Below are 26,572 nucleotides of genomic sequence, written 5' to 3' on the forward strand. Positions count from 1 at the left end.
AAGTAGCAGAGATTGGAAAGGATGAGGTTAGGAAGGCTCTGAAAAGGATGAAGAGCGGAAAGGCCGTTGGTCCTGATGACGTACCTGTGGAGGTATGGAAGTGCCTAGGAGAGACAGCAGTGGAATTTCTAACGAGGTTGTTCAATAGGATTTTAGAGAGTGAGAAGATGCCCGAGGAATGGAGGAGAAGCGTTCTGGTCCCGATCTTTAAGAACAAGGGTGACATGCAGAACTGCAGCAACTATAGAGGAATAAAGTTGATGAGCCACACAATGAAGCTGTGGGAAAGAGTAGTGGAAGCCAGGCTTAGGAAGAAGGTGGAGATCTGTGAGCAGCAGTATGGTTTCATGCCCCGTAAGAGCACCACTGATGCCATTTTTGCTTTGAGAATGTTGATGGAAAAGTACAGAGAAGGTCAGAAGGAGCTGCATTGTGTGTTCGTAGATTTAGAGAAGGCGTATGACAGGGTGCCGAGGGAGGAGCTGTGGTACTGTATGAGGTCGTCTGGAGTGGCAGAGAAGTATGTCAGAGTAGTTCAGGACATGTATGAGAGAAGTATGACGGTGGTGAGATGTGCTGTAGGTCAGACAGAGGAGTTCAAGGTGGAAGTGGGACTACACCAAGGATCAGCTTTGAGTCCTTTTTTGTTTGCTATGCTGATGGACAGGCTGACAGACGAGGTAAGACAGGAATCTCCCTGGACAATGATGTTTGCGGATGACATTGTAATTTGCAGTGAGAGTAGAGAGCAGGTGGAGGAACAGCTAGAGAGGTGGAGGTTTGCTCTGGAAAGAAGAGGTATGAAGGTCAGTCGTAGTAAGACAGAATACATGTGTCTGAACGAGAGGGATCAAGGTAGAAGCGTTAGGTTACAGGGGGCTGAGGTGAAGAAGGTGCAGGAGTTTAAGTACTTGGGGTCAACAGTTCAGTGTGATGGGGAGTGTGGAAAAGAGGTGAAGAGGCGAGTGCAGGCAGGTTGGAGCGGTTGGAGGAAAGTGTCAGGAGTGTTGTGTGACAGAAGAGTGCCAGCAAGACTCAAAGGAAAGGTGTACAAGACAGTGGTGAGACCAGCTCTGCTCTATGGGTTAGAGACGGTAGCAGTGAGACAGAGACAAGAGGCTGAGATGGAGGTAGCGGAGATGAAGATGTTGAGGTTCTCCTTAGGAGTGACCAGGTTAGACAGGATAAGGAACGAGTACATCAGAGGGACGGCTCATGTTGCCTGTGTTAGCGACAAAGTCAGAGAAGCCAGACTGAGATGGTTTGGACATGTTCAGAGGAGGGATAGTGTATATATTGGTAGAAGGATGTTGGAGATGGAGCTGCCTGGCAGGAGGGCAAGAGGACGGCCAAAGAGGAGATATATGGATGTCTTAACAGAGGACATGAAGTTGGCTAATGTTAGGGTAGAAGATGTCCATGATAGAGTGAGGTGGAAAAGGATGATTCGCTGTGGCGACCCCTGACGGGAAAAGCCGAAAGAGAAAGAAGAAGCTTTTAATTTTATGCCCATAAAACATATAAACCAAAACTTTCCTTTTGATTTACCTGTTAAGATGTAGTTTTAGATCATAGCAAATGTTATAGCAGCTGTTTGACTTAAACTGAGTTTTTATAAATGCCTGAACTCTAATTTGATAAAGAAGAGTGTGTGAGAAAAATGTGGGATCCTCACATTTTTCAGAAAAGGTGTGATCATGTTAAAAGGAAAAATGACATGTAAAATATAACAAATAAGAAGATATCACATATTGTTTTACTGAACTGCTATTGTTGTACAGCTGCTGTTAAAAAAAACTACAATTTCTTATGACTGAAAATCTAAAATTATATGAACTAAATAGAAACCAGAATTTGACTTTTTTTTTTTATTTTATTTCTCTTTATTGAGTTTTTTACATATTTTACAAATAAACAACACCAACAGCTTACAAGAACAGTTTGTGGAAAGAAAAAATAAATAAATAAATAAAGACTTTTTTAAATCTAACCCTGAACTCTAAAACAATTTTCATTTTCAATTGTTCAACAAAAATGAGGAGCACTTTGATTTTAGGACTGACGCTCATTTAAAAACAAAAATGGTTGTAGCTAAAGGATTTTAAAGAATTTATTTGTATAATGGTGCAGAAAAAAAGTATTAATCTCCTACCAACAAGACGAATTCTGGCCCTCACAGGCCTGTTACTTCTTTAGAAGTGTTTCTATCCTCCACTTGTTACCTTTAGTAATGTCACCTGTTCCAACTAGTTATCTGTATACAAGACACCTGTATACACCCTTAAATAGTCCGATTACAACCTCTATACCAAGACCAAATTGCTGTCAAAGGACATCAGAGATAAGATTGTAGACCTGGAGAGGGCAGAACAATGAGGAAACAGCCCAAAACTATATGGGGAAACTGGGAGCACTAGAACAAAAGTTACTATAGTAACACACAACATCATCGTGGTTTCAAATCCTGCAGAGCTCTATAAGTCCGACTGCTTAAACCAGAACATGTCCAGGCCCGTCTAGAGTTTGTCGGAGACCCTCTGGATGATCCAAAGGAGGATGGAAAAATGTCACGTGGTCAAATGAGACCAAAATGAAATTTCATGGTATAAATGCAGAATTTAGAGACAGAAGAAGTATGAGTTACATCCCAACAACACAATACCTACAACAAAATAGTTTTTTTCTTTTTGCACAGAAACGTAAACTATAAACATAGCACGGAAAAGACAGCATTTGTGGTTGTAAAATAACACTTTGAAGGCCGTGTCACACAGCCACTATGTACATTTTGCGAATAATGCACAGATGAAAATTGGACATACGTGAATATATGTGGAAAAAATTATCCCGAATGAACCACGTTTAAAACATGGAAGAAGTATGACTAAACCACGCAAAGAATACATAAATCAACGTAGAGCATGAACCGTGCGTGATTATTGTGCTGTTTATATACAATTCATTAGTGATTTGTTCGACAATTTTATTGTGATATGTGTGCCGTGTAAAAATTATACCACGGTGATACATACGTGAAGAGTCTGTTTGGCATATGTAGAACGGTCATTGAAAGCCACATATTTGTAAAGGCATCTCGCAAAAATCACTCACAAATGTTTAAGATTAACAAAACAATTACAAATTAACTACGTAAAATAGGAATGAACTGTTTAATTTTTAACTGATCTAAAATTTTGAATGGCTCAAAACAAAATTCACGTAAAAACCTGTTTGAAGCCCCTCGACGGACATCTGCGTATATCAATGAATGACGAACCCAAAGAACACGTATGAATGACATGTGTGATGCATGTTTCACAAAAGACCAAAATTACACACGTGGAAAACGTACGTAGTGGGAAAAAATTATGTTGTGGCTGTGTGGCATGGCCTTAAGGATGGAAAGGTACACGTCTGTAACCTTAGAAACAAAACTGGTGCCAACCATTTGACTGCAGGAAGATTTTTAATCAAGTTATCTACTCGATAAAAACCTACAGGTGTAGCTTAGACACAAATTTAAACTTGAAGTCAACTTGATATTTAATTTACCTGTTTTCACCCAACAAATTAAAAAAATTGCTTTTCCCAAATCCCAACTCAGTACTCAAGCATAACTGACACATAATTGAATTTCTGCAGGTATCTGACTTTCACATTTTTGACTTAAATTCTTTTAAAAATGTAGAAGATATGAACAGGACTCATCTGCATTAAAAATACAATCTGCACAGAGAGTTTGACTTTTTTTGTCAAGTATCTAAAATCTTTATTAGCATTTGTCCCACTTTAAATTTTAAGCACGTACCACTTAGACCATGCTCAAGTTTTTGGACATATCCTAAACAAAAATGACTGCATGTTCAACACAGTATTTAGCTGAGAACTTATTCCCTCCAAGCTTGCTACTGCAAGCGTGGATGTTAACTTTAGGGACAAATGCAAACCAACAGAATATTGCTAAGAGTGAAGAAATGTCATGCCATGTTGTCCTTCTTGTCCCTTTTCCTGGAAACTATCCATGCCCCCACAACAGGATGAAACTTTCTAAAGAGGAGGCCTGAAAACTTCCATAACTTTTCTCTACATTTCTTTTCACAGTTCAGCCGGTTTTTAATGTTTGGACATTTTCAGAGCTATTTTCAGCTAAATGGTGAAATATACATGCATGCAAAGCCATCTACAGCAGTTTGGAAAGCATAGTTAAATGGAGTGGTGCTGGAAGCAGGGGAGCGTTATGTAATTATGTGATTTCAACCCTCTTCTTCCTCTTCAACAATAAAGCAACTAGAACACAAACATCAACATCCAGCTGTAGCCGTACCACAGGAACACACGGACAAACATATTCATTTTCAGACTTTTATAATAAACTTGCTCCTGCAGTGCTGTGGAGCGTTTTTCATTGAGGGAGCTTATTACTTTTATCAGCAATAATTCAGAGACGCAGTGGTGCCTGTACATGCTGACATACTCTTAATCAATGCTTAGATGCAAAAGCATGAAGGCTGTAATGAATTCATAAAAATAAACGTAACCGACCCTTTGATTTGGTTTAATTTTTAGTCCTGTGAAGGTGTGAAGGCCAATGCAATGCAATTTCCCAACAGAGGTTTCATGCTGACGCTGGTTCGCTTTGACTGCCAATAAACAAAAAAGCGGTGATGTTAAGAAAAACGGAATTATACATTTCGCCTTTGTCTAAGTGTTTAAAGACCCACTCTGATCATCGTTTGATCTATTTTCAAAGCATTCCCAGTAGTTTTTTTTAATTTATGATTGTGCTTTTTTTAGCCAAAATCCAAAACCTGTCATTTTTTTTTAGGATATTTTCTGCAGAGCGGCAGTAGTTTATTAGAAATTTGAGTTGAATGTGTGACTGTTTAAAACAGTCCCCGTCCTCCCTTCCCATCACTCTTAACCTGAGAGCTCTCTGTTTACACACTCTCCTACTAGCTTACAGCCCCTCACATCCCTATGTTAGCATTACAAGTGTGATAAAAATAGTTTCGGAGCTTTCCAGCTATACAGTTTTGAGTCAGATGCCAGCTTGGATGAGGAAAACAGGTAAATGGATCTAGCCGTGTACAAGTGGATGGGTCAGAATGGAGAGGAGCAGGGAGCTTAGCGCATTTCAAATGGAATTTTTTTCATCTGCTCCTGATTCACTATAATTTCAATGAAGAATTATTCAGAAATGTAACTGTAAGCTACATTTTCTTTATAAATATATGGTTTCCATTATCAGACCAATGCCATAAGAACATGTGTAAAACACCAAAATATGATTTTCATCGGAGTGGGTCCTTCCGGCTTAACATCATTTTAATTAAAGTCCCGCAGAAAAAACATAGGTTTATTTTGTAAAGTGAATAGACAAAATAACACAATCAGTGTTGCATTATTGGAATAAATACATGAATAAGCAGCTCCAATAAAGTTTTTGTATTTTACATTTGTCAGAAAACAAAGCATATTCGGAAACAACAGATACTTGCAGTACAGAAAATGAATATGTAAAAAAACAAAGAGTAGTTTGACTGAAATGTAAGCACATTGATTTTACAGTGACAGCAATTGTTATTCTCCTTTCTATGGGTTTTATCTGTTTTGACCACCTTATAAATCCATCCGTCATCACATTTCCTGTGCAGGTTTTGAACCAGCAGTACATCATTTGATACACACTGCTAAGAGGTGTTGTGGGCAAACCTGATGAATATATTTGTGTGCTTTTTTTTGCATCTACAGATACATATCACAAGTAGAACCTGCTGTTTATCAGGTTGGCTGACACAACAGGTCATTAGTTTGCTGCTTTGGTCTGAGCTTGAATCTTATTATGACCTGTCCTGAATGTGAAAAGACTTGTATTTGCCTTCCAGCTTGACTCCACGTAAAGGTCATTCAGTAGAAGATGCAAATATGCAACTTTTCCCCACATAGGTTTATTTTAATTGGTTCCTGTTAATGTAATCAGTTGATGGAAAAGAAAAAAAATTTTTTGAGCAGCAATAACAAAGACCCACTGCGCCAAAGTTTGTGTTTTTAACATGTTTGTCTGCCATTTTTCTCATGATGGAGGACATGTGTTGGGAAAATTAAGCTCAAAATTGCATTTCTGAGTTTTTCTTTATTCAAGAAGGAGATGGGAAAGGGCAGTTTGAAAAAATGCAAACATTTGTGACGCTGGACAGGCTACAAGCTCTATGCTCCGCTTCATTCTGATGCATCCACTTGTACACGGCCGGCGGATCCATGTATGTCTTTGTTTTCCTTGTCTGAGCCGGCTTTTCTACAGCTGGATAGCTACATTATTGCTTACCACGTTTGTTGCACTTGTAATGTTAGGTTGGTGTTGTGAGGGGCTGTAAGCTAGCGGGGGTGGGGTTTTTCCGAACCAGCAGTCCAACCCAAAACTCAGAGGTGAGTTTCTGATCAACTAACTGCTGCTGTGCGGAAACTGTGCCCAAGAAAATGACAGTTTTTTTTTTTATTTTGTCTAAAAATGGCATAATCATAATTAAAATACCACTGGGAACACTCGGAAAATCACTCACAAGATGATCATAGTGGGTTTTCAAAGAAACCTAAAACACCTGAAACAAAACATATGTATTTATTCATAAATCATCTCAAATAAAAAGCTTGATTTACTACACTATTTTGCTTTAAAATATAAATAATATCAAATAGAGAAAATGAACCCAGTGTTACAGCTTTAAGTCCAACGGACCAGCTATGCATGGATTTAGGACATGGATGAAAGCAATTGTGTTCACTTGACGCCAACTCTTATCTTCTCTAAAATTAACTTGATTATTTTTTCATGCTAACTTTGCCTCTTGTGACTTCTGGACGTGCTGTGCTCATAATCTTGTCTCTGGACTCTGAATTACATGGTAGCTCTTCGCTCTGCTGCTCAGCGTCACAGCAGATGGACTTACAGATGGACGCAGCGATGTTCCATTATGACATCGTCTCCATCAACAGCCAGCGAGTCACGCTTCTGTCTATCACGTTTCTTGGTCCAAATTCCTCTTATTTGCCTGTAAATTGCAGATTTGTCGTCATTGTGCACCGGATGAACAGACGGTGCTGTGTAAGGTCCAGCAGATTTGTGAAAACTCCAGCACAGCAGCAAAAGGATACTTTATTTTGAAGGCTCTGCTTCAAATGTTTTCTTTTTTTTTTAGTGGAGTAGGGGGCTCAGACACGGTCACACAAATCTCCCTTACACTGTTTGGCTGGTGTCAAATCCCCCTCCTGCTCTGTTGTGGATTGCTGACATCCGCTGAGAATGACTGGAGAGATAGAAGTTTCTGACCAGCTCTGACAAACAAATGCAGCCGCAGCTCAGTCTTGCGTTGCAGCTTTTGATAGCTGCTTTCGCCCAGTGCTCTGCAGAATTTACAACTATCAGCCGGGGGTATCTCTTAAGAGCAAAGCTGCTCAACCCCGCTGATCACCTACAGAGCAAAGGACCACCACTGTGGCAGCACATGTTAACCTGATAAAACCTGTGATTTATCCTCCTCATGGCATGCTACCATAATGTTGTCTGGTGGGAGACTGCCTTAAAGCTCTTTTGGCTTTTTTCCTGAAGTCAGCTCAGGTTCTTATGTTCGCCTCAAAAACCAACCTCGACATGATACACCTAAAAAAGCAAGTGAAAACATGTGATATGTGTGGCTGATAAACCAGAATGTAAAACATCATTTAGAAAACTGATAGTTAATTCCATGAGTGTATCAAGCGACACTTCAATTTTTGGTAGTTCACTAACTAATTATTCTTTCTCCTATCATATTTGGTATTGATGAAGTAAGGTATTTAGGCCGCAGCATTATTAACTTGAATTAGAGTTTTTGTGTCATTTAGGTAGGAGCAATTAACAGCTACAAAAAAAGGAAATATAAAAAAAAGGGAAATAAAAACAAAAGAAAAAATAACAAAAAACATAAAAGCATTGGCCAAATTTGACCCTGTGGGTTCTTCAGGGTTACCAGGGCTTGATAGAACATATGTTTTGTTTTGTTTAATGTCTTGCCATAATGTTGAACAGGTCAAAATACAAGTTTTTTTTTGTCTCAATATGATGTCAAATACTATTGCTGACCCTCACATTCCTAAAGGAACTTTATTTTGACATTTTTAAAATGACTTTCTGAACCCCTGATTCCAACAAAATTTCAGGTTGTGAGGATTCATACAACCCATAGAGGGCAGTGCAGTAAGAAGGCAGAGAGTTTCAACGTTTAGTCAATGGTACAGACACGATCTGAGGTCCTGCGGCACGCTTTGAGCTGCGGGTGTGGCATGGTGGAGCCGATGCGATTAAACTCGTTAAGCGGCTCCCAGGAGGCGAGCTGGCGGCCAGACAAAGAGCCGTTGTGAGTTGGGGAGCCAGCCACCTTAGGCCTACTGAACTTTATGATATTTTTCTTATTTTCATCGAGAATATAATATAAAAGGTCCCCTGATTTTATTCATTTTCTTTTTTTCATCTCGGGTTAACTCATGATAGCAAGCCTTCAACCTCGATTGGAGAAAGACGGAAAGAGCGCGAAAGCGGCCGTCTTTCAGACGCAGCAGCGAGATAGAAGCTCGCTGAACGGGGGGAATCTGAATGATTTCAGAAACCTAAACATGGAGACATGATTACTGATGTTTTTGTAGAGCTCTTCATAATAAATTAACCTGATCTCTCATCATCATGCGTGTTTTCTATGCTTTCTAAATAAGATAAATACAAACACCGCTCCATGTAGCGATCAGGCTATAAACATTAGCATGGAAGCTCCTCCCACATGCAGCCATGGTGGCGAGCTTATAAACACATTTTGGTCGCGTGGAGAGCACTAAATATGCTACCCAGCGAAGGAGAGAGGGCCAAAGCGAATTAACTGCACGAATCACACTCTGTGTAAACGCAGCTTTAGACTTATCAAGATTATCACGAAGCAGGATTTCCATCTGTACAGCCGCCTTGTGTCGTTGTCCTAAAGAATATTTATATCGGGTAGCAGTGAATGCAGATTATTTTTTCTGGGGATAAAATCTTGTGGAGATGTCATTCTTAACTTTGTAAATAAAAGACCTACAAGATAAATTTGCCAAAAAAGGTTCTTAAAACAGAAGTTATTTTATCCGTCCAAAACCTGTCTGCTGAAAAAAGTGTTGGGAAAATTTCCCCATTTCCCGCTCTCTACTCTGATTTGCTGGATTAAGTTGCTCAATGTTTTGGTTGACTGAACACACCTGAAGGTAAATGGCAACATGCAGAATGTGGATGCTTGGCAAAAAGACCCTGAAAATGGTTAAAGGGTTCTTTCGTCTTCTTTATTTCTTTTTCTGTTTTAAATTTACTTTATAATGAGAAAATAACAACTTCAGATTTCTATCACTTTTTTTTTTAGCAATGAGGTTAGCTATTGTTGTGGGACCTATGTCTGAACCTCAGAAACGTTTAGATCAAAGATTATAATCAAAAATTAAAATTTAGCAACATCAGGTTATTTCAGAAAAAATGGTCAGGTCATTAAATAGTCTTATATTTTACACCTCAGTTACATAATCTCTGCTTTCGCGCTACCACCAGGGCACATTGTTACAGCAAAAAGCTGATTTCTTGTTGAAATATTCTTAACCAAATAGACATTTCTAAGATTAAACCATTAAGAAAAGTATGTTAATATAGAAATGTCCTTTTCAGAACATGAGATTTGTTATATCTCCCACATGGACTTTTACATGTGCATTGAAAGGTCGACAGAGACAGGAAGGCAACATGGTATACAAAGAACCGCACAGCTTTTTCCTATAGGCTCAAACAGACATATAGATATGTAGGATAACCAGACAGTATCTAAGACAGGAGAGTCTGACTGAATCTCAAATAGAACTTTTGTCTTTTATGGAAAGGAATTCTGCTGAAGTCTGCAGTTTGTGATGCTTTATTGCTTTTAGAGCCTTGTTTCAATTTTATAGAGGTCTTCTCTTTTTGAGACAGGTAAATAATTCTGATAATAAACCAGATCCTCCAAAGTGGACATATAGTTGATTCATGTTGTAAACTAAGGCCTTGTCTATAAGAGGCTTTAAAAAACCCGCTGCGGTTGTCTGGTAGCCTCACAGACGTTCAATAAAACCTTTTATTTGTCTGATCTGCAATAAAAAAACATTTAGGAGCTTCTTCTTCTATTGTAGGTAACTGGCTGTACCATGATGTTAATCAATATTATAAAATTAAAACTGCAGCTAAGTTATATCGTAAAGTTGAGTCTGTAAAAGTACAACTAAGCTCCAGAACCATTGATGGTTTGGAGATCAGAGTAAACAGGAACTTAAGGTAAATTTAGGGCACATTAGCGGTCATAATATATAGAATTATAAAAGTACACTGTAAAAAAAAACTGTTACTCTCTGGTCTAATTAAATAATTATAAAAAAATAAAAATAAAAATGAAGGGAGTCTGGACATTCTAGGTATTAATCCAGGATGTCTTAAAGACAGTGGTGTCTGATTACAATTTAGGTTCTGAAGGAACAAAATAAAAACTGCTGTCTAAAATCTAAGAATAAGGAAAGAAAAAAACACTTTTTTTATAAGCATCAACAAACTATTTACTTTAACCCTATTAACACCTGAGATGTTGCCTTCGACTCCTAAATAACATTCTTTGACATACCATAACTCTCCAACTGTTCAATTAATGTGAATCAGCTGATTCTGATTCAGAGAATCGCAGCATTTCATATCAGCGTTGCACTGATATGCAACACACTACGAATGCAAAGGGTTGCATAACGGTGCAAGACTGCTTTTCTCTATAACAGGTTCAGCTGATTCAACCTGATTGGGTAATTCTTCACTACTGTAAAGGCTGATTTTCTCTGCCTAAAAATTCACTGGAAATGCATTCATTGTGTAAACGGTTAAACAGATAAGGTAATGCAGGTGTGTCTTGCAGTTCCTGTGAGGCTCTTGTGAGTACCTGAATTCTCACTCCGATCATCTTTTGAGATATTCCAAAAGCCTTCCCAATGGTCTTTTAGTCATGCTTATGCCATTTTTTAGAAATCCCAAAAGTAAAAACCTCTGTCACTTTCCATGACAGTTTCTGCAGAGCGGCAGATGTTTATTTAAAAATTTGCCTCTGAGTTGTATGTGGGACTGTTGGCGTGGAGTAAGCCCATCATCCATCTGTTAACACTCTCTCCCGCTACCTTACAGCCACTCAGAACCCCAATCTAATATTACAAATCTCCTCCATCATAAGAAAAATGCTACAAGAAAATGTTAAAAATACCATTTTTTATCTGAGTGGGTCTTTCAGTACATCTTTCAAGTAATTTCCTTTTCAATGTCACAGTTGTACTAAAATCTGACTCTTTTTACTACAAAACCTTCACCTTGTTCAGGAAATTTTTTACAGACAGCTGCATTGTGCCTTTAAGGACTCCAAGTTACTATAAATTAAATTGCTACCAATAAATAATCAAACCATCTATTTGAAAAGCAAAGTCATGGGAAAACATCTGCTTCATGTTTCTTGCTTTTATCACAGGCTGTTGTACTTTACCCCAGATCCCAATTTACTCTCCTGTTACTGTACGTCAAATATTTCAGAGTGAATTAATCGTAAACAGTTGAACTGCTGCTGGGAATCCCACTGGAGCAAACCTTGGCACTATCAGAGAGATGAAGAGGCCGCTGTGCCTGACAGATGAGTGGGACCGGAGTGTGTTGGCTGCCACACACAGACACAAACTTTCATTGATAACCCGAGCAGAGCAAGTCGCTCATCAAAAAAAGGCCTCGGCTTGGCGCTGACAAGTCGATCATGAGGCAGCAAGGAGAGTTAAAAGACCAGTGGAGACAAAGGAAAACGAATTCTATCTGTTTCTCCTCATTTTTTTATCGTCTTAATATGTAGAAACTTTATTTCTGTCTCCATGAGGATACTTCGGGGCTCTTCAAATCTAAGAAAGTCCTTCGAAAGCTCTAAATCCCTTCCATCTGTTTACCAAACCATTTTACCCACTGAAAGTCTTTAAGGGCACTCAGCTTTTATGAGACAAAAACGTTATGAAGGCAATTATTTTAGGGCAATTTTAAAAAGTTGCTTTATAACGGTTAGTTGGGATAAAATAAATCTAAATAATGTCCCAACTGTGTCCCGAGAGTAAATAAGTCACACTTTATATGCTAAGTTTTAACATATTCTTGATACACGTACCGGTAATTATTTATCTTTTTTCAATCAACTGTTAAATTAGAAAAGTGCCCTATAATTTAAAAAAAAATCAGTGTATACAGTGTCTATGACAGTTTCTTCTTATTTAAAGTGAATCTGAAGAAAGTAAAAAAACTCTTTGTTAAAAACAAAGTTGTCTCATCTTCTGTCTTGCCAGATAAATATTCTTATTGAGACAGTTTTTCACTAGCAAAATAATCTTTTTTAAGAAGACATGTCTTAATACACAGGAACTTTTTTCTTAGGAGTTCTGAGTAAAACCTGCAACAAAAACACGTTAAAAACACAATTTATATTGGACTAGGTCTTTCAAAATAAAGCTTTAGGTTTGTTAAGATTTTAAAAAAAGATGTGTGAAGCCCGTTGAGACAACTGTGTTGTAATTTTGGGCCATATAAATACAAATGATTTGAATTGAATTAAAGAGTCTCTGCTGCTTTACACTGAAAAGAGCAGTTGAAAGTGAATCTATTGTTGACCTTTGAAAACCTCCTCAAAATAAAATAAAATACATTTTTGGTAAAGGCTAAATCAATTTGTTTTTGTCAGAATATTGTGCCTCCTTTAAGACTAATCTAAAATTTGGTTTAGAACAAAAAAGGAATTCCTGTTCTTTGAAAAACATGTCTCAACTTGCCTGAAAGAGCAGAATGTTATGAAAGTAAACTAAAAGTTTAAACATCTTTAGCTAAAAATGGCTCAATAATAAATAAAAGTTAACTGATACAGTAAACTAAACAGAGGAAGTCTTACAAGCATGGAGCATTTTGAGCAGAAATTACTTTTTTTTGAGTTGTTAATCCATTGTTTCCAGTTTAGTGCTCAGTTGAAGAATTGAGAAAGTAAACAGGAAAGGGAAGAAAGCATTCCTTTTTCAGCAATTCCTGTCATTTTTATCAAAGTCCTGTCTGAATGTGCCCTTATAGATGCCCAACAGGAGGAAGGGATTAGCACAAAACATTGTGAGATTATAAATCAGTGTCAGAGACGTCCCCCCTTGATAAATAAGAATAAACTTGATAAGCTGTAAATGCTCTTTTTTTGCCCCCCAAAATTTGTTAAGTACAGTTAAATGTCTTTTTTTCTCCTTTTGTGTATCGATTTAACCCTCATTATTTCTATGGCACTTAATGATGGACTTGGCTGTCTCCTGTACTGTACTTTAAATTGCCAGAGATGATATGCAGCCTTAGGGGAGACTTCATCGCGCCTGCCTGGAGCTCCATTGGCTCATTCCACTGATTTAGTCTCAGGGAAAACAGCCGGGATTGGCAGATAGTAATGGAAGAAGAGCTAAACAGGGGCAATTTTGTAGTGTTTGAAGGAGCTGCCAGCTCTTCAAGCCCACCCTGCACTGACATGGGCGGAATTACCCTCTGTGCTTTGTAATGTGCCTTTCTGCATTTGTTCCGTCTCCGGTGACTGACTAAAGACCTTGTGCGTCCAAGAAAAACATAGTCAGAGATAGATCAGTCAGCCATGAAATTGATTTTGTATTACAAACAAGGGGCTCTGGTTCTCCTTTACTGTTAATCAAATCATTTGAAGGTGTGAAGGGGGGAAGAGGGTAAAATCATTTACTTACATTAGTAAATCAGATCCCCTGCAAATCTGTTGTCCTATTAACCCTGAAACCAGTTCAATAGCTAATTAAGGCAATTAGTTTGGGGATGACACACCAGTTAATCATGACTGACTAGCCCATTTATAGTGCTGGCTTCATTAGCATTGGCAGCACTAGCTCATGACCCTCCTCATCCTCACAAATATGCAACTAATAGTGTGGATAAGTGTGACTGTTGGTCCGTTTCCTCTCTACTCCCAAGCTGCAAAGCTATTTACAGCAATGGATAAGCGTGTCAAACACAGACAAGTGGGCACTTCCGTTTATGATGCAGCGTCTACTCTCTTTCTCAACAATAATTTTGACTTTTGCAGTAGTTTTCCTACTTTTGTCAAATTGATACTATACATTTTAGTAGAGAATATACGGTACATTTTAATTTCTTAGCTGTACAAATGTATTTTTCCACTTTCAGGAAATTTGGGATAACAAGCCTTGTAGCCAAAACTTGGCAATCTCACTGAACAAACTGAAACATAAAACAACAAAACTTGAAAATAACAAAAAAAGTAATCAAAACACCTTAACAGGGGAGAACAAATGGATGACAAAGCAGAGAGTCGGAGGAACTGAAACCCTTTATAGTTAAAAAGTCTGAGGACTTATAACCTGAAATAGAAACAGCTGAGGGTGATGTTTATGTAATTTGGACACATACACAACTTTATTTATCTGCCAAAACTGATAACTTGGATGATTATACAAAAGAAAGGTAAATACAACTTTATTTCAAAGAAAAATGGTCTAATATTTCCATATTTACCAATCTAGTAAGCATGTATGCACATTAGTTTTTCGCAAAGATTTTCTATATAATGCAATGAGTAGTTAGTCATGTTGATTATCGTGGGATAACAATGAAAGAGGTTTTAGCAGTTTTGACTAAAGATACAGACATGCAAACAAGCCCAAGGCTGTCATGAGGCTGAGATAACTCAGTTAAAGGGTTACTATCTGTTACACAGAAGGTATGTTAACTGCACCATCACCAAGCTCCTGCTCCCTGAGATTTAATAGGAACATGTCGAAGAGTTGTAAAGAAAAAAAAAAGCTTGGGACTATCTGGTGGAACTTCATGAGTGTCTTTGTGCAGCTGTCCGTGGTGCTGAACAAGACTTCATTCACGCCCTAACAGTGTGATCAGTGTGGCCTGACACTTACCTTGTCAGGAGTTCCCGTTTTAAAGGTGTGATTGTGACAGACAGCTGTGCTGAGGGAGGCTCTTGTAGTGAACTGTCCGCGGTTTGAGTATTGATTTTTCTGCTTGTCTCCCTCGGCTGTAGAAAGGCGGAAATCTTGATGAAATAACTCCCTCAGCTATGTGGCCCAGTGCTTTTCAGCTGCCCTCGCTTTACTGTTTCTGTACGTTAGGGCATTCAACCCGCATGCCAAAGTCTCTCCCCTCCTTGATTCTACATCTGTAACTGTACAGGAACACCAAGACGCCCATTTTAATTGTTTGATATCCACCTTATCTCACATTTATTTCTGGTTGACATCAATAATAAAAAAGAAATTTCATTCATCTGTTGCACCAATGAGCCTGCATATTATTTTTGACATACAATATTTTTAACAATAAAAAAACAGCACAGCGGCTCTCAGGCACAGTAAAAACAAATAAAAGCTCACATAAAAAGTACACACCTTAGACAATTTTGAATTTTTGGTCTACTTTAAGCAAACAACTCTTGGTGCATGTTTATTCCTGTGATTGCAAGGCTGCTGGGATCATTAAAAACAATATGGCTGCCTCACTTTGACACCATTTGTTTTCTTAAGATGGTGTTCTGACTTATTAGGGATCTATGCAAAAGTCTACAGGGAGTGTGGATGTGTGCCTTTGCTGTATAACAGCTGCATTCACACTCTGAGGTGGAACATTGTTCAGGCATGTGCTGTCTTCAAGGTGGGTGACAGAGTGACATACATTTTTGCTAAGATTCCCCGTAAACAAACAGGTTTTCAAGAGTACAGCCTTTCATGATCATTGCACGACATGCTGGAGCAGCAACAGAGTTTTATTTTAGCAGGATGACAATATATATCTAAAAATAAACATTCAACTATAAGTAACCACTCATCTAAAATCCTAGATCACACAGAGAATGAATGAATTAACTAATTTACCTATGAATCAAACAATCAAAAAATCCTAAACCACTTTAGTGTTTGCTCGGAAGTGATGCTCAAAGCGTGATACATCCTGTTTACGACTAAAATGTCAACAGTTACTCAATTGAAGGCTCAAAAATTGCTGCTAATGCGTCTTTTTGTATTCCAAAAGCATTTGATTTAGCTGTCAGTTTGCAAATATTGAAAGTCCGGATGTACAGAGATATTATTTGAAAGGGTTGGAGCACCACATCTCATCACTCTGAGAAAACCATAAACATTGCATCGTTGAAGAGGAGTAACTAAAGTGGAAGTATGAAGAGTTGTAGTTTGGTTCAATGCAGTTTCACAGGTGCGCTCTTTAAAACTTTTGATAAAAGATTTTTTTTTTGCCTCAGTCTCATAATAGGAACCAAAGGTGCATGGGTTAATCTTATCAAAGGATCTGCACAGATGCAAGCAGATACAGAATACACAGACCTGCACAAAAAGTGACTTACATGATGGGCTGAACCTTTCCCAAAGGCAAAATAGGAGAAACATTCATAGATGACGAGAATACCAAATGACACTGTCAGATCATGATAGATAAACAAATGCAATCCAATCAACCAGAAGTTGTTCTGTCAGACTAAAGCAGAAAGTTGGATTACAGTCCCAACATGGGAAGGAAGAAGCAGAAGAAGCTTACAAATATTAATATTTAAAGCTGAAGGGCTATGTGGAAAAATGAAGGGAAGAATGCAGGGACGTCATTGTATGGTAAGTAGTTGGGTAAATCAATAGTTGTGTTTTGTCTCAAGGCCAAATGCAGCAAGTCCGACATATTCAATATTACTTCAGTTTCTATTCTGTCTCCACAGGATTTTCCAGGCATTTTTTTATACCTGTGGCAGAAAAAGCCTGAAGTTGCAGCCGCTTTTCGAAAAAATTGCAACAAAAGTTGTGAAATGTTTTATTAATCATTTTAAACTATAGGCATAAACACACCAAATTTAAATCGGTTGTTTTGTTTTTTAATAATAATAATGGATTGGATTTATCTGCGCTTTTCAAGACACCCAAAGCGCTTACATTATGTCCATTATTCATTCACTCCTCATTCAAACTTGGTGATGGTAAGCTACGGTTGTAGCCACAGCTGCCCTGGGGCAGACTGACAGAGGCGTGGCTGCCATTTCGCGCCTACGGCCCCTCTGACCATCACTGCGATCATTCATACACATTCACACACCAGTGGAGCCACACTGGAGGCAAGGAGGGTAAAGTGTCTTGCCCAAAGACACAACGACATTTTGGTGGGAGCGGGGATCGAACCGCCAACCCTTCGATCATTGGACGACCCGCTCAACCACCTGAGCCACTGTCGCCCTTTTTAGTTTTTTAAAGTGCAATTTTAACCCAACAAGAAAACCACTGTATTGATGAAATACCTCATTAAACATAAATAATAAAACGAACTTTTTTCTTTGTTGAGCAACAGAAGCTCTAAATCTTTAACAATTATAGGGACGCTTAAGTAATTTTTCATAAAAAGTGACCACTATTATAGACATATTGAAAAATTTCAATTGAACTAGGGGAAAAGTTGGCACACTAAGGTTTTATAAATTTTATCTTTTACAAATTAAACATGTAAAATAAACTTTTATTTAATTTTATATTAGTATTTGACTGTAAGTACTGGCCACTTAGCCTTAATTATGTTTCTTTTGTTTTGGTATGACTAATTTTTCGTCTTAACTTCCATTTCTTTGTAAAGTGTTTGAAGTCTGAAATGCTTTTGTCATTCAGCGCAGTCATTCTTGGGCTGTGGTTATCTTTTTCCCACTTCATCCAACCACACTGTTCCTTACTCTTAGTTTACTGTTAATATGCTTGGAAACAGCACTTTGTGAACAACCAGCTATTTCGGACTGACCTTTTGTGGAAATGACCTTCTTGTGAAGGATGTTCTGCAGATTTGACAAGTCAGCAGTCTTCTTCACTGAACCAGACTGAGAGACAATTTAAAGACTCTCAGGTGTTTCAGTAAATGTACTAATTAAAGAGTAATGCTGTGAGTTTCCAACACTTATTTCATACACAACTGTTCAGGTTGAGATGTGAAATTTAGGGTTTTCATAATCTGTAAGCCATAACCATCCCAACTACAAGAAATAAAAGATTAGAATATTTTAATCTGTGTGTATATATTTCAATGTTAATCTTCTGTTTTTTTCCCTGACAGGTAAAATAAACTTTTTCACAACATTATTTTATTAGATGCACCTATGTATATAAAAATTACAGCTTTATACACTTAAGTTAGTAAGTGCTGCTTGAGCCTGTAGCTCTGACTCCTTTGGCTTTGACTATAGAAGCTGTGCTTGACACAGCTGTATCCCTGGATTGTGATTAGGTCATCTCCAGTCTTCTCCTTAGCGCATTTAAACTCCTGATAAGACTAGTTACCAGGAGCTCCAGCATCAGCTTCCATATGAAGCCACACTGCTTTAGCACCCAAATGGCGCCTTTGGGTGCCAAATGGCACCCAAAGGCACTTTCTAATGAAAACACATATTTGTTTCAATTTCTCTATCTTTGTATTATAATATTGACTGTCGATGGCCACCTTTATCTTGGAACCAGAGCAAACCACGAACATCAACATTTCAGTTTGTTTTGAAGACCATCAACAACCTGCAGTCTTTAGGTTAAAATCGTATTAGTTGTCACATACTTGATTGTGGGAAATTTGTACACATTTGACTCATCAACTGGGGGAGTGGTGCGCTACACACAGAGCTGAAATCATTTGGTGGTTTAGGTTGGCCAACTAATATTTACATCAAACCATCTCCCTCCAGTTGGGATGAGTTCTCCAATTATACTGTGCCTAAGATGTAACATTTACTATGGATGCACTTCTGGATTTTTAGCAATAAAGTCCCACTTTGATCATTTATGTTCTATTGCAAAAGCATCCCCAGTGGTCTTTTAATTATTATTATGCCCTTTTAAGACAAAATAAAAAATAAAATAAAAACTGTTTTCCTGGGACATATTTTCTACAGAGCAGCTGTAGTGCATTAGAATCCGCCTCTGAGTTGTGGGCAGATGGTGCAAAGTAAGTCTGCCCCTACTTCCTGTTAACCCTTAGTTTACATGCTTTTCTGCTAACTTACAGCCCTTTACAACCCCATCCTAACATTACCAGTGCTACAAAATGGTGAGAAGTATTGGAGCAATCCTGTTGTGCAGGAAAACAAAGACGTACACGGATCTATTTGTCTAGTGCATCAGAATGGAGCAGAGCTGTTGTAAGTTCTATGTTACTACAAGCTTCTTCCAACTGTGTCTAGTTCTAATTCACAACAGCTTGAATAAAGAAATACTCAGAAATAGAATTTTAAGCTTAATTTTCTTTATATGTGTCATCCATCATGAAAAAAATGCCACAAGGTGTTAAAGAACCCCAAAACACCATTTTCTTTGGGGAGGGTCTTTAATCTGTCGTTACGATCCCCTGGAAATCTGAAATCAAGTTATCCAACAGCCTTCTGGTACTTAGCATTGTGGTAGTAAGCCTTGTTTTATCATCTGTGTATGCTCATGTATGGAACCCAATTTGAAGCTCCAACAATAGGTCCCATTACCAATGTTAAAACTAGAGCAGGGGTCGGGAACCTTTTTGGCCAAGAGAGCCATAAATGCCACATATTTTGAAATGTAATTTCGAAAGAGCCATACAATAATGTAGTGTCCCTTCCCCACACTGAGGCACGGAGACTTAACCTCTTTTAAAGTTCTTTATTCTGGTTACTGCAGACCGCAACAAACGCCGTTCAATTAATTCAGCAACTCCTGAATCTCTCCCGCTGACACGAGAGCGCTTCTCCCAACTTTATATTCACCTGCTCCCGCTGCAGCCCTCCCATTTCCCTTATTCGGCCCATAGCTGAACCCCATTGGTCCAAACTACCTAACAACAGGCTGAGCGACAGAACTGAGAACTAATCAGATCTCTGCTTGACGCGTTCAATGAACTCCAGAACTTTTAACGCGGCCCAACAGCCATCCAACTCAGTCCGCGACAATTTGTTTAAAACTAAATATACAAATGAATGTGTGCATTTGATTTAATTTCAACATTTTTAAAGTACAATAAGTCTGTGGATTCTTTTTTAATAACATTGTTATTCTGTTGCTAATAAATGATGAGTATTTCTCGTGGTAGTTCTGCTGATGGTCTAGTCTGGTTGATACGTGGTGAGTTTCTGCTTCACGCAGGCGTTGAGACTTTAACGTGATCTTAGGTCTGAATGTTCTGTAGATGTGACAAAGACTGCTCACATGCAGACGGGGAGCCAAACACACACTCACACGCTGCAGTGAGTGACGGGAAGAGGGTTTTACGTTTTTACAATCCCTGCGCGATTCACCTGCTGCCTGTCCCCACAACACCTCAGCCCCACCCTCTGCTTTCTCCCTCACACATCCCGTCCCCGCATCTGCGCGCTCTTTCTCAGAGACGGGAGCGCGTAGTTTTAGGCACGGCAATTCACAGGTTTCCGGGTGGTACAAACTCTGTGAAATAATAGATAATAGTAACTGATAGCGCTGGCGCAGATTTCTCTCTCTAAGCACTGCTACTACTGCGCGCCTCTGGCATCGCATCGCGCCCGAGAAGGACTGGTCTAATGAAAAAAAAAAAAACTATAATTAAAGATTTGTCTGCGAGCCACATGTGACCATCAAAAGAGCCATATATGGCTCGCGAGCCATAGGTTCCCGACCCCTGAACTAGAGGAACAATCTTGCACCCTGCCATTATCCCACTTCTGCCAGCCTGTTGCAAATTCAAATGTAATAAAACACAACTCAGTGTCTTGGGGAAATGCATTATCAACCCAGTCATAGTGCTTGGCACTTTAAAATACTTCATCCACCATCAACAGTTCCTACATGTGGTAGTGATCTAAATGGGTTTGCAGCCAAATCTTATTTCTCCAACTTTGCTAAATGGATTTGATGCCAAAAATATTTTGTAAAAAGAAACCAGACAAGGTGTGCAAAATGTAGATCTCAGTTAAAAATAATTGGTCTAGATTGGCCCAGAAACAGTCTGCTAGATAATAGAATGAAACTCAACATAATATCATTAAGTTTGCTTCCCATTTTCGCTTTGGAATGGTTTCCTCTTGAGGGTAAAAGGATGTGGTAACCTCAAAACAAATCTGCTTTTTGTGGAACTAGATAGATTGCATGTACACGATGAGATTGGTTTCAGAGTTCCCCTTGGACTGAAGCCTTCGGTGTCTGGTGATAAATGCTTACTGTGTGGTAGTGCAGTGTGATTAACGGATTCAGCCCAAAGCCTAATCCCTCCTCTGCTTTCTCATTGTATCCGAATCAATCATCAACCATCATCCTGAGATGAACTAGGAGCTTGGGGCTAATCTTCCTTCTTTCCCACTTCATGGGATGAGATGGCCTTAGAAATTACATGCAGACTAACAAGATTTGATCAGTTTGCTTTAAATATAATTTAAATGTATCATTTGCCAAAGTTTTAATTAAGAGAAGGACCTTTGAAGCTCTACAATCCCCCCCATCTGATATTTCCTTACCAACTTCATGAAGCTCGTCAGTTGACTAGAAAGAAACTTGTCAAGATTTTCATCTTTGGGAATTCAGTCAGTTGCCATGATGCACATTTGTAATGATTGTGGTCAGCAGGTCAGAATCTAAGTTTTCAAATGAATTAGCAGCAGCTGCTGTCCTCCCACCTCTCTGACCTTGTTTTTGGTTTGGCATGTTTCTTTTGGAGCAGCCTTCTGTTCCCGTGAGGGCAAAATCTTGAACTGTGATTCTGCCCTGGGGTGGTTGAGCAGCAGCAAACAGCGGGGCTTGTTTTCTCAGCATTCATCCAGTTTAATTCACAAGTAGTTTTGTTTTTCTGCCGGGAGGGGGAAGCTTTGCTATTGTTGGGATTTGTTAAGACATATGACAAACATTTTTTGAGGAGTGAAGGACAGAAGAGTTGTTGTTCCCCAAAAGACCCTTTTAGGTATTTTTATGGCTGTTATGGGGATTTTTTTTTTCCTTCTAACCTATGGGTTTTATGCATAAAACTCAGTATAATGGTGAGTTTGAGGCAAAGTTGCTGTATAAAAGAGTGTTTAAACTGGTCAGAAAGCAGATGAAAAAATAGAATGTTTGTATCATTGACTGTAAATGAGAACTGGACTAAGCAAGAGTGACGTTACCCATAGAAAAGGCCTTACTTCTGGCTCCAACCAGATAAAGTCAATTCAGTCAACATCTTTTCCTGAGATCGCCATGTTGGAGCCAGACGACGTCAATATGCAGTGGTTGGTCCAAGTTGGTCTGAGCCATCGTTTTTATCTTGCCAGTTAGGAGTCAGCTTGTTGGAAGTCCACATCCCTTCCACTGAAAGCAGACTAAGAATTATCTGTCAAACGTTTTAAACGCTGGATGTTGAGACCACCATGTGATAATTGAGGCATCTGATTGGTCAATTAATAACTTAAATAACTTGCACTAAAAAAAAAAAAAAAGTCATGAAACAAAACTAGGATTAGTAAGAACGTGTTAAAAAAAGAATGGCAATTTTGATAAGTATTATAATTGAGTAATAATTGTTTATTTCTCAATGGAAGTCTAGGGAATTTTGGCTTCCAGCAGGTACTTTGTTTAGAACGCAAGGTGGAAGGGGTCAATGCTGCTCAGTCCAGTTCTCATGTACAGTCAATGGTCTGTACTGTCAGTTCTATATATAACAAAAGTTATATCCTACATTTGAACTGTTTTGTGTTGTTCACTGCTTGTTTTTTCCACTAAAATGTTTTGAGTGTCTGTTCAGAGTCAGAAATGGACTCAATAGGCTTTGAAGTACATAGACCTTTAGCTTAGTAATTGTTCCCTCATTTGTTGTGAGAGTTGAGTTCTGAAAATCCACAGAATAGAGTAGGATTACAGATGTTTTATGGCTATAAAATCCCTCACTTTCTACACTTTTCTCAGACAGACATGAACATTCTCACACTTTTCCCTCTTGTTCATACCTTCATATAATGTGCAATGTTGGGTAAATTACTTCTCAAAAGTAACTACTTACTTTACTTTAATCACTGGATCTGTCACATACAGGGGTTGATGAAGGACCCAAAATGCAGATGATAGAAGGCAGGTGGTACCAAGTAAAAAAAAAAAAAAAGGTTTTAATACTCAAACAAAAAGCACTACTGAGCAGGGTAAACAAAGAAAAAGAAAAAAACAACTGTCGGTGTAACCGGGAAGACATGCACTCAGACAGTATGGATGAGCACTGAGGAAGGCAGAGACAAGACATATACACAAACAGGATTGACGAGACACAGGTGAAAACGATTAGGGGAAATTGGGACCAGGGAAGTAAAACTCAAAACATGCAGGAAACCTTCAAAATAAAACATGAAGCACAACTCTAATCATGAAAGACACAAAACGGAAGCAAAAACTAAGGCAAAAAACCCTAATCATGGCAGGATCAAAATTGTAATTTAACTACTTTACTCATAACCTATTTAAAGAAGTAATTTACTACTCGTTACTTAATTTTTTCCACTCACACAAATTCTCAAGGGAAAAACAGTCTGTACACACAAGATCCCCTTGTCTTTTATTAAACTAGAATGTTAAAGGAAAGGCCTCATGCAAAGTATGAACATGGTTCAAGACACAACCTGGCTTCATTAGAACTCAGACAACAGTGTGAAAAATGACACAAAAATAAGTTAAAACACATGTGGTCTATGCCACTGCTCAGTCAGATTTGGAAAAAACCTGTCACGCCTATATTCCTATCTATCAAATCTGAAATTAGGCAACTCTTTTGAAAACACAAAGAACTATTTGATGCCTCCATGCTCATTTTTGGTGACGACTCCCATTACGATGAGTTGCTCCTGTCTCTTTCTCTACGTTTGTCTGTTGTAATTTGCGCTGCACCAAATCTACCTCTCTGCGGAGAACATGAGCGCTAATGCATGCTGATCAGAGACACAGTCATGTGCAGCTTAGAGAGAAAAGTAAAGTCAGAAAGGGTGAATTACTTTTTAGAAAGTGGGGCTCCCAGAAAGGAACTGGCTCTTGTCTTCCACACCAAAGAGTCGGCTTTAGAGTTGTTTCATTTGCAACTGACACATCAGTACACAGTCTCTGCTCTGCTGCTCACCTGCTGCTCCTCTGGGATCTTAGAGTTAGAGCCTACAAAACCTAAGTAACAAGGGTTTTTATGGTTTTGTAATTGGAATTAACAAAATTTGAACTGTAATTCGTTATGTTCCCATATGACTGACAAAAGTGAATACATTAAAGTAATTTTTACTTTCTAATCTGTTACTCCCAACACTGAATATATTTCCAGATTATAAAATAAAAACAAAGATCTGATTGCAATACAAGATTTGTGTAACTCTGGCAAACTGAGCACATTCTGTATGGACACAACACAGAAGAAACTGTTTTACATTGTCAACAGCCAATCAAGACGTAGAACCATCAAAAAAATAGTGTGCTGATTAAAATTCGTGAAACAGCAAGACACCGAACAGAGTTCCTAATATAGCGAGGGACCACTGTAAATTCATTTTTGATTAAGTGCACGCTGGCTGATACTGACTATTGATCAGCTAAATAACAAACTAATAAAAAATATCAAGGAAATAAAATAGAAGCAGGGTTCCAGCATTCCCCTATTGACTACCGGTATGTAAATTTTGTTTGGTAACCGGGACCTGAACCATAGTCATGTGTCTCCTTTTGCTGATAAATCATCAGTGGAAGCCATGAACACCACACGTCACACCACGCGTTTGGCAAGAGCAGACCCATTTTTGGCATTACCATCTTGGAACGAGAAAATTCCCCACAGTCATGACATTCAATATGCTAGAAAATAAAATATATTGTAAATGTATCTCTAACAATAATCAAACAAATGTCACTTGAAATGCATTTCCTGTAAATAATAAAATCATTTTCTACCTTAACATGTGGGGCTCACTTATATTCATGACCATTTCATCTTTGATGTTCCTGATGCGTCATGAAAGGAAAAAATTGATAGAAAGAATTTATTTTTCTGTGTATGATGTTGTGGGCTCTTATTTATTGTACTTTAAAGAAAGTAAAGCTGGACATAAAATGCATTTTTAGTAAGATCGTAGAAGAAACAGAAGAAGACCAGGAAAGATTGAAAATACATCAAATGTCAGGGTGCCACACCTGATCCAAGTTAAAATCGTCTGGTAAAACTAACCTGATGGCTGTCCGGTCAACATCTGCACAGTCAGGTGCTGTTAGTGATCTGGAGGCTGATGCCGAATGTCAGAAAGCTCAAAGTTGTGGGGACACTCTTGAAAAATACTGTTGAGTGCACAGCAGGTCTGTCATGGCTACAGAACACTTTTCGAACCCAGATGCTGGAACCCAGAAGAAACACAGCGGGAGGCGAGCGTGGCAGGTAAGAGATTTAATTCGAGGAGCAGAGAGCAGAGCGTGAGCAGGACTGGATGTCGGTTCCAAACTGGAGACAGAGGTTAGCAGCGTCACTGGTGGATTTCTCCGTAGACAGATGCTGGCGAAGGTTGGGATCCTTGAGGTGGCAGAGGCTCGTGGTGGGACCGCAGGGGAGGACAGATTGGCGAGACCGGCTGGAAGCTGATTCAGGCGACCACTCGTGGTACTGGATTCCTGAAGGTGAGTAGAGAGAGACAGATTTAGTCATGGACTTGACGTAGCAAACGAACTATAGCTTGACTTGAAGACCAACTATGCACCATCAGGGGCAACGGACTGGCGAAGACTGATGATCCTGTGGCTCCTTATGAAGGCGGATGAGGTGATGAGGTAAGTGGTCGCAGGTGTTGAGAATCAGCAGCCAAGCGGAGAGGAGAGGGGGAGGAGGCCGACAGAGGCACCATGTCAGTACCCCCCCCTCAACGACCGCCTCCAGGCGGTCAAGGGCGGCGATCAGGGTGGGCACGGTAGAAATCCTCAATGAGAGAGGGGTCCAAAATAAACGAGCGGGGAATCCATGAGCGCTCCTCCGGACCGTAGCCCACCCAGTCGACCAGGAACTGGAATCCACGAACCCTCCGACGGACGTCCAAAATCCGGCTGACGTCATAGGCCGGAGCGCCGTCGATGACCCGGGCGGGCGGTGGGGAAGTGGACGGCGGGCACAGAGGACTGTCCTGGACTGGCTTGATCTGGGAGATGTGAAACGACGGGTGGACCTTCAGGGCTTTGGGCAAACGAAGACGGACACAGGTAGGGTTGATGAGTTTGTCTATGACGTAAGGACCGATGAATCGGGGAGCCAGTTTCTTGGAAGATGCCTGAATGGGGATATTGCGAGTAGAGAGCCAAACCCTCTGACCTGGTTGATAGTCGGGTCCCACCACCCTGCGACGGTTGGCGATCCGGCAGTTGCTCTCCTTGGTGCGGAGGAGAGCGGCCTTCGTCTGAGTCCAGACGCGTTGACAACGCTGGAGGTGATGTTGAACGGAAGGCACTGCCAGAT

The 26,572-nt window shown here is 39.3% G+C and overlaps 1 protein-coding gene and 1 long non-coding RNA gene across 2 annotated transcripts in view; both read right to left on the reverse strand.

Annotated features, from left to right (window-relative positions):
* The window catches only part of hs6st3 (heparan sulfate 6-O-sulfotransferase 3), a 97,576-nt gene that overhangs the window by 47,870 nt on the left and 23,134 nt on the right, over nucleotides 1–26,572 (reverse strand). The window lies entirely within an intron of this gene.
* On the reverse strand, nucleotides 25,505–25,872 carry LOC105356832. The gene is made up of 2 exons (XR_910904.2): nucleotides 25,827–25,872; nucleotides 25,505–25,740 (listed from the first exon to the last, which is right to left on the reverse strand). It is a non-coding gene; the product is annotated as an uncharacterized LOC105356832 (long non-coding RNA).

The sequence above is a fragment of the Oryzias latipes genome, chromosome 21 (genome assembly GCF_002234675.1).
Source record: "Oryzias latipes chromosome 21, ASM223467v1".
NCBI lineage: Eukaryota > Metazoa > Chordata > Actinopteri > Beloniformes > Adrianichthyidae > Oryzias > Oryzias latipes.